The sequence below is a fragment of the Pleurodeles waltl genome, chromosome 4_1 (assembly GCF_031143425.1).
Source record: "Pleurodeles waltl isolate 20211129_DDA chromosome 4_1, aPleWal1.hap1.20221129, whole genome shotgun sequence".
NCBI classification, from domain to species: Eukaryota; Metazoa; Chordata; class Amphibia; order Caudata; family Salamandridae; genus Pleurodeles; species Pleurodeles waltl.
Window position 1 is genome coordinate 819,776,105 of NC_090442.1, and position 13,697 is coordinate 819,789,801.

Here is a 13,697-nt window from a genome sequence, read left to right on the forward strand (position 1 = left end):
GTGAGCTGGCCCTGGAAAAGCCCCCCTCTGCTGTGGTGTATGTTTACAGAGCGAGCTGGTGGGGAGGAGTAACTGAGCAAGCACCCACACTGTTGAGGTGAATCAGGCACAGCGTGATTACACAGTACTTTGTGCTGCTCCCAAAGTGAAAAAAGGCAGGACAAAGAGGCAGAACTGACTACTAGCAAGCAAGGATTTTTGAAGGACACTGCAACTAACAAATCAGAATGCTGAAACTCACTCTATTGTATACTTTAGTATACAGCAGGCCGAACGCTAACGCTCAACTTAAAAACGGCGCAGTTGATTCTTCACTGTTATTCACAATTCAAAATGATCTAATTTAAGATTACACCAGGAGAAACAGTCCTGAACTTCCAGTTGGTCAAAACGCTTACATTTTGCCAAATCACATTGAGGATGGCAGAAGCCTAGGTAAATAAGCAAAAATCCTGCTCTCTCTAGCTTACATTTGATTAACTATATTCCCTCTTCATTACTACTCATGAGCTGGACATGTACCCGGTGCCTCTCAAGGCAGGGTTTTCCACAGAGTTTGCTCATAATCTCCAGTTACAGCAAGAGGAACACACAGATATTTCACCAAGTATATATTTTGGTTGATTGCTGATATACAACACTGTACGTGTAAGCTTGTAAACCTCCCTGCAAGAAACAATTTTTTTATTTAATATTTGCACAATTAAGGGCATTTTGCAATACTTGTTACACATAGCAGTAACAGGTTGGTACATAGGACATCTAGCTTTCTGGGCAGAAACATAGAGATGGAGATGGGCTTTGATTTAGTGCTAAATGGTGAACAACGCATGGCATTCATTCATTGTGACATTAAATATGACTACCCTATGAACATATTGAATTGATACATCAGCAGTACTAAAAGCCCTCTTGAGATTTTGGGAGTCAAATCACCAGACCGCTCAGGCATCGGTCCAAAAAAAACTGCTGCGTCGGTGGTCCCAGACCACCATATTATGATGTAGACAGGCAGAACTAAAGTGCTGTATGCAACCTGCTTGGAGGTCTGTTATCTTTTTAGTCCTTACTCTGGCGCTGTCTGCGCTGCGGCCAACCACTGAGCTGATTACAAACACACACTTCACGTGGCAGCCCCCTTGCGGTGGATAGCCAATAATGGACAACCACTGCGGTATGCGGACAGCAAAACAACAGACAAGTGCCCATTGGATGAATTAAAAAACAACACAGCTGACAATCATGGGTCCAGTGGACATACCTGCAAATCACACTGTAAAACACACCCCTTTAGAGACCATAATCCTTTGCATCTCCACTGCAACCAAGTTTTTTTTTTTTCCAGAGGCATAAGACACTCCTTTTTTCACTATCCCTAAAACCTTTTTCACACACTTATCTCCATTTACACCCAAAATCGCTTTCCTTTTGTAAGTAAGTCCCTGGCACGCATTTTAACCTCATCACTCATTCAGCGGACTCCAGGCTCAAGCAATGTGTCAATATATGACCTTCCTACTGCTTTCAGATCAGCAGCTACCACTCAAACAATGTATGAGTGCAGCCCCAATTTTAGCCTATGAAGAGAGCAGGCCTCACAGCAGTGTAAAAACGAATTTAGGAGTTTTACACTACCAGGACATGTAAACTGCATAGGTACATGTCCTGCCTTTTGCCTACACAGCACCCTGCCCTGTGGGTTACCCAGGGCACAGCTTAGAGGTGACGTATATGTTGTACTTTTAAATGCCAAGTTGAATTGGCAGTGAAACTGCACACACAGGCATTGCTACTGAAGTGGGTGGCACAATCAGTGCTGCAGGCCCACCAGTAGCATTTAATCTACAGGCCCTGGGCACATATTAGTTTTTACACTGCTGTGAGGCCTGCTCTCTTCATAGGCTAAAATTGGGGCTGCACTCATACATTGTTTGAGTGGTAGCTGCTGATCTGAAAGCAGTAGGAAGGTCATATATTGACACATTGCTTGAGCCTGGAGTCTGCTGAATGAGTGATGAGGTTCTTGTTCTTGTATGTTCTGCCTTGGCCCAGATAGGGGTGACTCTTTCTGGTAGCCACGGTGTTGCAGGCGATAGGAACGCCAAGGGCAGTCCGTGTCCTTCAGAAGTAGTGCCAGAGGGGAAAAAACACTAAAAAGGGGAAAAAAACTCAAAAAGGAAATCCTGGAATGAGAGCAAAAGATCAATACTTTTAGAATACAAGACCAAAAATGAACAGGAAAACAGTGGAACAAAAAGCAGAACTAGTATCTGACGCAAAGGAGAAGGAGCGAAGACACCATCCAACAGGAAGTGTTGCAGCGCAAGGAGGAAAAGAGTCACAGCCCTTAAATACCCATAGAACAGGAAACAACCATCAGGAAGTGCAAGGACACCATATTGGATAGGGAACAATACATAGAAAGCAGTGGACAAGGCACCATAGTGAGTAGGGAACCAAGGTATGCTGGGAAGAGAGAGGAATAATGGGAAAAAGGAAAAACCTAAAGGGGAGGAAAAACAAGGGCGACAGCAAAAGAAGGACACAATAGCAGGTGAGTGGGGGGAAATTCTATCCGTTAATGGAGGCGCACCGCGCCAGAAAGAAACGAGGCCACATGCCCAATTTGGGGCCTCGAGTACTGCAGGAAAGGCTGGGGGTGCGACGAGTCTCAGCGCCATGCACAGCGGCCCGAGCCGGGTGTTGGGCTTGTGCCGTGCGCCTCTGCGCGACAGTAGGTACCCCCCCCCCCGGAGCCCCAGGTTTGTGTGGAAACAAGCGGTAAAAGTGACGAATCAGAAGAGGGGCGTGAACAGAAGAAGCATCTTCCCAAGAGCTTTCGCTAAGAGGGTAACCCTACCAATGAATCAGATACTGAAGATGGTTTCGAAAGACACAAGTGTCACAAATGTTTTCTGTACCTCATATTCTGGTTCCTCATCCACCAACAAGGGAGGAAGACAATGGAACTGCCGGGAGAAAGGATCAGTCATATGGGTATTTAGCTGAGAAACATGAAAGACCGGATGGATCTTCCAGGTACGAGGTGAGTGGGGACGGACAGTGACAGGATTAATTAACTGATGAATACGGAAAGGACCATAGTAACGAGGTGTAAACTTATTCTGAGAGAGACACAAGGGAAGAAATTTCGAAGAAAGCCAGACTTTATCCTGGATGCGATACACTGAAGTCTCACTGCGCTTCTTATCTGCCATTCTTTTGCAGTATCTCTGTGTGTCCAGCAGATTAGATCGAATCATTCTATGGATCTTCCGAAGTCGTTTGGAAAATGAGGTGATAGCAGGAAGAGAGGAGGTAGACTTAGGAGTAGTAGGAAAAGAGGTAGGATGATAGCGGTAGGAACAGAAAAAGGGGGTGACCTCGGAGGCACTATGGACAGTGTTGTAAAAGAATTCTGCAATAGGAAGGTAAGTGTTCCAGTTCCTCTGAGTAGAATTACAGAAGCAGCAAAGGTACTGCTCTAGTCCTTGGTTGAGACGTTCAGTCTGCCCATTGGTTTGGGGATGGAATCCAGATGACAATGCTACTTTGATGTTCAAGGTCCTACAGAAATGTTTCCAAAACCGAGAGATATACTGAGGTCCCCTGTCTGATACAATGCTGTGTTGGAGTCCCCGTAGACAAAAAATATGGTAGATGAATATCTGACTTAGTTCTTGTGAGGTAGGTAATTTCTTCAGGGCAGTGAAGTGAGCCATCTTAGTAAAGGAATCTACTGTTACCATGATAACCCAATTTCCTGCTGATGGAGGTGGTGAACACATGAAATCGGTCGAAATTGTGTGCCAGGGAGCTGGTGGAACAGGTAACGGTTGCAGTAATCCTGCTGGCCTGGTAAGGGGTATCTTTACTTGCGCACATATGGGACAGGCCTGTACATAACTTTCGACATCCGGTTTCAAAGTAGGCCACCAAAAGGATTGCGAGAGTAATTCCTGCATGGCCTTGATACCTCTATGACCAGCAATCGGATAATCATGGCACACCTGCAACGCCCTTTCTTGTACTCTTTTTGTGGGGAGGAACAAAAGGTCCCTATAATAATAATATCCCTTCTGTTTGTGTATTTGGGGGTATAAGTCCTCAAGTTCTTGTTCAGAAAGGTTTGCATATTTCAGCTGTCCCTCATCCAGGAATGATTGAGCTACACCAATGATCTTGCTAGGCTCAAGTAGATACTGTGATGGGGTAGGAGTACAATCAGGATAACGGCGAGACAGAGCATCGGCCAGAATATTTTGGGATCCATGAATGTAGGTGACATAGAAGTCGTACTGACTAAAGAAAAAGGCCCAGCAAGCCTGACGACTGTTCTGGCATTGAAAGTTATGTGAACATTGTAGATTCCGATGGCCCGTTCTCACCTCAAAAGGTTCTTTGGAACCCATAAGGAATTGTGTCCACTGTTGGCAGGCAGTCTTAAGGGCTAACAGTTCCCTTTCCAATACTGAGTAATGTTGTTCAGACACAGAGAGTATATGGGACAGATAAAAAACTGGATGTTCTAAACCATCGTCATCTTGTTGTTGGAGTAATACTGCTCCGATGGCTCTTTCGGATGCGTCAGTAACAACAACAAATTGTTTGTTGGTGTCTGGATGTCTCAGTATCGGTGCCTGAGTGAAGGGCTTTTTTAGACTTTGAAAAGCTGCTTCAGTCACCTTTGTCCAGATAAATCCTTTGCGTAGATTCTCCTTTTTGAATGTTTGGGTAATTTGACTGGTCTGTTCCGCAAAGTCCAAGATAAATTGACGATAGAAGTTGGCCAGTTCTAGAAAACATTGGGTTTCCTTGATGGATGAAGGGGAAGGCCAGTCTAGGATGGCTTGTACCTTTTCCGGATCCATTGATATTCCAGTGGGACTGATGTGATAGCCCAGATATTTGACTTCGGTTTTATCAAACTCACATTTCTCTGGCTTACAGTAAAGTTGATGTTGCCTGAGTCTTTGGAGAACTTGTTTAAAGTGTGTAGAATGAAGTTCAGGACATCTAGAATACATAAGGATATCGTCTAAGTATATCACTACTGTATGGTCCAAAAAATCAGAGAACACAGAGTCCATAAATCTTTGGAATATTGAGGGGGCATTAGATAGGCCAAAAGGCATGTATTCATAATGACCAAATGGGGTTCGAAAGGCAGTTTTCCACTGATCTCCTTTCTTGATGCGCAAAAGGTGGTAGGCTCCACGAAGATCTAATTTGGTAAACCGTTGTGCCCCTCTGACCGCTTCCAGAATATCTTTGATAAGAGGTAAAGGATAACGATCCTTTATAGTGACCTTATTTAAACCCCGAAAGTCCAAACTTGGACGAAGATCTTTAGGGCCATATTTATACTTTTTGACGCACGGCTGCGCAAACCACAGGTGGGAGTCATTATTTTTTATGCACACCGCAGCGTCAAGTCGTAAAGCAAAACGACGTTAACGCGGCGGAAATGATTGTGGGTCGATTTATGACCCCGCAAACTGGATATGCGACGTTTTTTGATGCAATAGCGTCAAAACTCCCCGCAAACACAGCCATTTCACCAGAGGAGAGCCAAAATGGATCCCATATGCCACTACAGACCCTAGGAAGATGACAGCAGACCAGGAACCATCCAGGAGGACCCACACAAGAACCAGGACACTTTTAAGAAGAAAAGAAAGTGCAGCTTCAGTGCAGAGGAACAGAAAATTCTGGTTAAAGAGGTGACGGAACACCAGCACCAACTTTTTGTCACCTCAAAGTTGCCAATCAGTAGGAGAGAGGCTATATGGCAACAAATTGTCGACAAGATTAACAGTGTGGCTGAAGTACGCAGAACTGTCATCGAGTGCAAGAAACGCTGGCATGACTGCAAGCGCAGGACAAAGGAAAAGATGGCCAGGAACAGGAAGGCAGCACTGCAGACTGGAGGGGGGAGTCCAGCACACCAGGAGGCCCTGGACCACATGGAAAAGATGGTTGCAGCCGTCATCCCTGAGGAGATCGTCACAGGGATTCAAGGACAGGACAGCGCAGACTACCAGGGTACAACACACATGCACAGTAAGTCGCATGGGGAATTATAATGCAATAATGTCATCTACATCCGGGGGGGGGGATACCGACCACAAAATGCATGTAAGTAATCTTATACATGGATTGGCATGGGTAAAGGGGCACGGCAGGGGGGCATGGCCCGTTCTGAAAAGACCGGGGGGCACACCATTACACAACACCAACAACAGTCCCATGGGGGCATGCTGTCATGCCAACAATGGAGCAAAGGGAAAGCCACGCCAAGAGGGAAGGCCACAATGTCAAACTGACATCCCGGCACACGTCAGCCACCATATCTCCTACATTAACTAGGGCCCTATTAACGACCACTAGCCATACCGACAACTTGAATGTAACTGCAACAACAGTTGCCACTACCACCTCCGCTCTGTGTGCAGCTCAAGTAGCCAATGGTAGTAACCTCCCCATGGATCATACACACCTAAATTAGGGGGTTAAGGATGACAACTTCAACAATCCCCTGAAACAAGACAAAGGCCCCAGTACTGTCAGATGTCAATGCCCATAGTTGTAGCAAACATCAGCCAATTTCAACAACAATAGGAGCTACACAGCACTAAGGACACACCCATGCTGCATATGTCAGGGTCCATCCTGTGCCTGGGTAACAATGCAACACCCCAAATGTCATACTGCTCAGACAACAGCATTGAGGGGTGGGGGACATTTAACTGGTCACTGAAATACACCTGCACAGTCAGAGGAAGAAATAGGACACTGATACGATTATCAGGGCAATCCAATGTACCACACATTCCCCAACATCAGCAGTACACATTGCCAGTGTCAACATCCATATCAGATCATAACATTGCCATGCATAGGATATGCCACATGTTAAATACATTTAAGTGGATGTGAAAGATCAGAGATTGGGGCAGGTCCAGATTGTTAAGTGTTCTGCCAGGGCCATCAGAACACCCACAGCCAGTGAAAGGTCTCACCATGAGAATGGATGTAGACGGAGGCTTGAGTAGGACAAGAAGGTGGCAATAATCTATTTGGCCTAAACCAACACCTAGAGGCGATGATGTTGACAAGTCAAATAACTCAATAACATACATGTGACATGCAGGTGGGCCATAGGCTTGGAAGAATGCCCATCTGAAAGACTGGAGCAATTAACACAAAAAAAAAGCACAAAGTGAATTCATCAAAAGGCAGGCACGTCACATCAAAATTGCCACAACAAAGACACACTAATTGTACCCTGTTTCATTGCAGAGGAAGATGGATCTCCTGCGGATATGCCTGTCCCAGATTTCCCTGATGACATGGATGACGAGCCTATAAACATTCCCGAGGAGACTATCCAAAAGGTCCTTGAAACCCTCCAGACCCCACCTTCAGTCACAAGGAGGAGCACAGAACAAGCAGCCATCGCAGAGGATCCACCCACCACCCCAATTGTAAGACCTGCCAGCTCCAATACAGCTGAGGACTCAGACGACACTGGCACCAGCTTTGAGAGAACTGTAGTTGGAGTACAGCGGGAGCTGGCTAAGGAGGTGCGGGTGGGGATGCAAAATATGGCAGCCAGCCTTGAGGGGATGCGTTCGTGCATGATGTCATCTGCAGATCAGGCAGCAGCTATGCAAGCCCTAACATCTAACTTGCAGGAACTGCAGAAAACCCAGAAGGAAATCAGCACAGCTGTAATACAGTTGACCCAACACCTACAACAGCAATCCTGTCAACGCGTGCACGAATGCAACATTGAACCCCTCAGGGCTGACCTGGCTGCCTACCATCATGATGTGGCTGCTATTCTCAAGAACCAGCAGATCCTCCTTGCTGCAGTACTGCCCTTAAGACCTTCACAGGGAGCAGCGACCGGGGTGTCTGACTCCACATCTTCTAACACTGAGGTGTGTGTTGCCCCTTCACAACCAACAACAACAAGGAAAGAGGAGGCAACACACACATCAGAAGAAGAAGACATGGAACAGATCACATTCACAAGGAAAATGACCCGGAAGCACTAGTCCCTGCCACATGGCCAACATTTACCAAGGTCCTGCACTTTGTAACTTGCCAGTATTGCAACAACTGTACTCAAGCACTGTTCTGCAAACCACTGTATATCTTGTCACCCAGCCCAGTGATTGTCTCTCTCCTACTCATTGGCAAATTCTGTCCCTCTGCACTGTCTGAAACCCCAGCATGTCAAAAGCATTTTGGTAACCCCTTGTGTTGGATCACAATGTAAGATGTCACTATAATGGACTCACAATCATGAACAATGCACAGATAGCACTACAGCACTTTTCAATAAATAGCACTTAAACAACAAATCTGTCTCTGGATAATGTGACAACTGTGCAGTAGATAACTGAAATGTGCCTACTGTCAAATTACGTAGCTTGTCAATACAACTGTCCTGATAATATGTATTCAGAGAAATATGCACAGTGCCCATGATTGCATCATACTCTGCCCATTCTGAGGGACAAATCAGATGAAGTGAGAAACCATACACCATCATGCTGTGTTGGACAGAATAATGCTTCCTCAGGGGATAACTAAGTCATCAAATAGTGGCCGCAAAATGTGGTCAACATGCAAATATAACACAAATAACATGGCACACTAATCTAAGCAAACACTACTAAAACTGCATAAACAAAGGTGTCTGAGTTTACATACAAATAGTTAATCATGCTGAACTGTCTCACAATTGATGTATGAGAGTCATGAAGACAAGAATACAAGAGTGCCAATGAGAACTCATCTTATAAGGGTGACCTTGATCATCACACTGCAGTCAGACCTAAAACTGTTTCCCCAATACCAAGTCTAGAAGCACTGTTTGTGACTTTGAAAACACACTTATCAACCGAAACACATTGTCATCCATATTAACTGTGATTGCTGATTGCAACGAAGGGTCGACACTTTGCAAGGTAGCTCTGGGCTAGCTGCCAATCGTACAGCTCAGTTGGGATTTGTTTGTAGCATAGCACAAATGTAATAGAACAAAATCTATGTACACTGAATCCAAACCCACGATCAAGTACCATTCAACACATACTATTAACGGTTAACCAAATATTTATTACATGCTAATCACAATAGAGGAAACTGAGGGAAAAATCTTACCTACCCTAATCTACCCTGACTACTCATTACGCACAACTGTCCCTAACTAACCTAAGCTACACTTACTTATCACATGTAACGAAATGTTCTAAACATCTACCCCCCAGCTCCCTTATGAGACGGGACACATGGAGGACAACACATACTAACCTAAACACATACTATACTATCCTAAACAAATATATATATATATATATATATATATATATATATATATATATATATATATATTTTTTTTTTTAATAAAAAACATTTTTTAATGATTTGGTTTTTATTTAAACACACAAATACCCAACAAAGACCACCACCCACCCACCCACTTAATAAGTAAAAATATAAAGAATCCACTAACACTAACTAAACTAACAGCCTATACTAACCTAACACTAAGCCCCCTAAGCCCACTAACTATAAGAACAAGGAAAGAGGAGGGAGGGGAAGGAATCACGTCCATCAAATAATGTCTAGAGGTTGGCCCTCCAGAGGGTCCTCTTAATAGACTTAACACGCCGGTTAATGTGGCTCACATCTCGGCTCAGGTGGCTCAACTTGCGCAGCACATGGTCCATCTTAAGTTCCATGTTGTTGAAGGCTGTAGGGTCAACAGATGGAGCTGTGGCAGTCTGGGTACCGGTGGAGGAGGTCTGTGTTTGTGTGGTGCCAGGCCTAGAGGGCTGTCCTGCACCGGTGGCAATGCTGGGGCCTGGAAGTCCAGCAGATGTAGGACCAACAGTCCCAGCTGTGGGTGGGGCCACCTGGCTTGGATTGGTGGTTGTGCTGGTGGTGGCTGTGGTGGGCAAAGTAGGGCCACCCTGTGGGAAGGCTCTCCATGCCCCGGAGGCCCGTTCATGGTGATATCGCCGGGCCATCCTCCTGAACCCCGACTCCACCAGCAGGATGTGCTGGTATCTCATAGCCCGGTGCTGCAATTCACGGACCTGGTCTGGGGTCATGTTTGCAGCTGTGAAGACAAATGCAGATATTCTACATTAGTAACTGCATTGTGTGAAATGGCACAAGAAGTTAATCAGACAATACATCTATTGTACTTGTAACAGCTCATATCACAATACAGATCATTGAATGTCCCTGAGGAAGTACATGGCAAGCCAGCCTACAAAGGTCACATCACACATAGCACATCCATAACCTACAAGATGGGAAACAACTGGCTTTGACTTGCAATCTGAGTTCTGCCAGTTATCAGCTAAGAATCATGCTGCATATCCTTCGCCAAGACCTGGGCTACAAATGTCAGTGTACGGAAAGCAAAACTAAAGCCACATGGTCTGCAAGTTGTAACTGGACTTGCCAGTATAGTACCAAGTGCCAAACCTGAGTGTGTATACTAGGTTCCAACCAAACGGTCACTTATTCACATGTATGTGTAACATACAGGTAGCATCAGTACTAGGTACCCCATTCACAAACCCATGCCCGTGTTTGAGGGTGGGGGGTGGATAAACAACTATCAATTTCCAACAACATGTACACCGAGGAATGTATAGAAAACTCCACACATGTTTGGCTCTACACACACACCATAGGTAAGGCCTATCAACAATAAGGAAAAACAACAAGTGATGGACGGAATGCTGAACATTGTCAAACATTCACCCCCAGTACAGTGATCTGGGCCTAAATCCATCGTTTTTTTGCTGCCCATGCCATTCCAGTTTGGACCCAGCCATATGCAAATCAGTCTTGACCCTGTTCCCCATGGGAACAGTCCAGCCCGAACTGCTAGACCAGGTCTTCCCTGGACTGGAAACAAGCATCCTGGGACAGGTTTCGGGGTTTCACCTCTCATCAGCCAGTCTAGCTTGAATCCAGTGGCATGGGAAGCACGGGACCCACGTCTGGGCATACCCTTCCCACTTAGGGCGACAAAGCAAAAACAACAAGTGATGGACGGAATGCTGAACATTGTCAAACATTCACCCCAGTACAGTGATCTGGGCCTAAATCCATCGTTTTTTTGCTGCCCATGCCATTCCAGTTTGGACCCAGCCATATGCAAATCAGTCTTGACACTGTCCCCATGGGAACAGTCCAGCCCGAACTGCTAGACCAGGTCTTGCCTGTACTGGAAACAAGCATCCTGGGACCGGTTTCGGGGTTTCACCCCTCATCAGCCAGGCTAGCATGAATCCAGTGACATGGGAAGCACAGGACCCACGTCTGGGCATACCCTTCCCACTTAGGGCGACAAAGCAAAAACAACAAGTGATGGACGGAATGCTGAACATTGTCAAACATTCACCCCCAGTGCAGTGATCTGGGCCTAAATCCATCGTTTCCCCGTAGGAACAGTCCAGCCCGAACTGCTAGACCAGGTCTTCCCTGGACTGGAAACAAGCATCCTGGGACCTGTTTCGGGGTTTCACCCCTCATCAGCCAGGCTAGCTTGAATCCAGTGGCATGGGAAGCACGGGACCCACGTCTGGGCATACCCTTCCCACTTAGGGCGACAAAGCAAAAACAACAAGTGATGGACGGAATGCTGAACATTGTCAAACATTCACCCCCAGTACAGTGATCTGGGCCTAAATCCATCGTTTTTTTTGCTGCCCATGCCATTCCAGTTTGGACCCAGCCATATGCAAATCAGTCTTGACCCTGTTCCCCATGGGAACAGTCCAGCCCGAACTGCTAGACCAGGTCTTCCCTGGACTGGAAACAAGCATCCTGGGACCGGTTTCGGGGTTTCACACCTCATCAGCCAGGCTAGCTTGAATCCAGTGGCATGGGAAGCACGGGACCCACGTATGGGCATACCCTTCCCACTTAGGGCGACAAAGCAAAAACAACAAGTGATGGACGGAATGCTGAACATTGTCAAACATTCACCCCCAGTACAGTGATCTGGGCCTAAATCCATCGTTTTTTTGCTGCCCATGCCATTCCAGTTTGGACCCAGCCATATGCAAATCAGTCTTGACCCTGTTCCCCATGGGAACAGTCCAGCCCGAACTGCTAGACCAGGTCTTCCCTGGACTGGAAACAAGCATCCTGGGACCGGTTTCGGGGTTTCACCCCTCATCAGCCAGGCTAGTTTGAATCCAGTGACATGGGAAGCACAGGACCCACGTCTGGGCATACCCTTCCCACTTAGGGCGACAAAGCAAAAACAACAAGTGATGGACGGAATGCTGAACATTGTCAAACATTCACCCCCAGTACAGTAATCTGGGCCTAAATCCATCGTTTTTTTGCTGCCCATGCCATTCCAGTTTGGACCCAGCCATATGCAAATCAGTCTTGACCCTGTTCCCAATGGGAACAGTCCAGCCCGAACTGCTAGACCAGGTCTTCCCTGGACTGGAAACAAGCATCCTGGGACCGGTTTCGGGGTTTCACCCCTCATCAGCCAGGCTAGCTTGAATCCAGTGGCATGGGAAGCACGGGACCCACGTCTGGGCATACCCTTCCCACTTAGGGCGACAAAGCAAAAACAACAAGTGATGGACGGAATGCTGAACATTGTCAAACATTCACCCCCAGTACAGTGATCTGGGCCTAAATACATCGTTTTTTTGCTGCCCATGCCAATCCAGTTTGGACCCAGCCATATGCAAATCAGTCTTGACCCTGTTCCCCATGGGAACAGTCCAGCCCGAACTGCTAGACCAGTATAGTACCAAGTGCCATACCTGAGTGTGTATACTAGGTTCCAACCAAACAGTCACTTATTCACATGTATGTGTAACATACTGGTAGCATCAGTACTAGGTACCCCATTCACAGACCCATGCCCGTGTTTGAGGGTGGGGGGTGGATAAACAACTATCAATTTACAACAACATGTTCACCGAGGAGTGTATAGAAAACTCCACACGTGTTTGGCTCTACACACACACCACAGGTAAGGTCTATCAACAATAAGGAGTCAGCAAACCCTAGACCAATCATAGGGCCACACATGTCAGGAAATGCAGAACTTGGTACACAACATATACTTCCAGTAAGGCCTGACTTACATCAGACACAGAGTTGCAAGAACACCCATGATCATGAATTGCATGCACACCTAGGCCATAGCACTCTAGTTCCACATACTTTTCGCACTACTGTACATGTGGAAGTACATGCTGCTAGGAGGTTCTACCTACTGTTTCATAATTACGTAGGTAAATAGGGAAGCAGATGTCTATTGGAAAGAAATTTGCTGTACCAATCTTGGAGAATGTTGGTCTGACAGGCTGACTAAATCTGAGCTGACTTCCAGTGCGACTCTTGTTGATAGAAGTGTCATCCACATGACTCACCCCAGTACTCACAGTGGGGCCTACAGGAATGGCCTACAATCCCTACATAATACCATTGGATACGCATTGGCCAACTCAAAACATGTGAGAAACTGAATTCCCACTCATGGAGCAAGAGAAAAGCTTGCCCAACGCATCACACCTTGCTATGCGTTCAACACACACAAGCCCATAACCAGCAAACACAACACATAAGAGACATATCAACACTTACTGGAGTGGTCGGGGTCCTCAAATGTCACCACTTCTCCC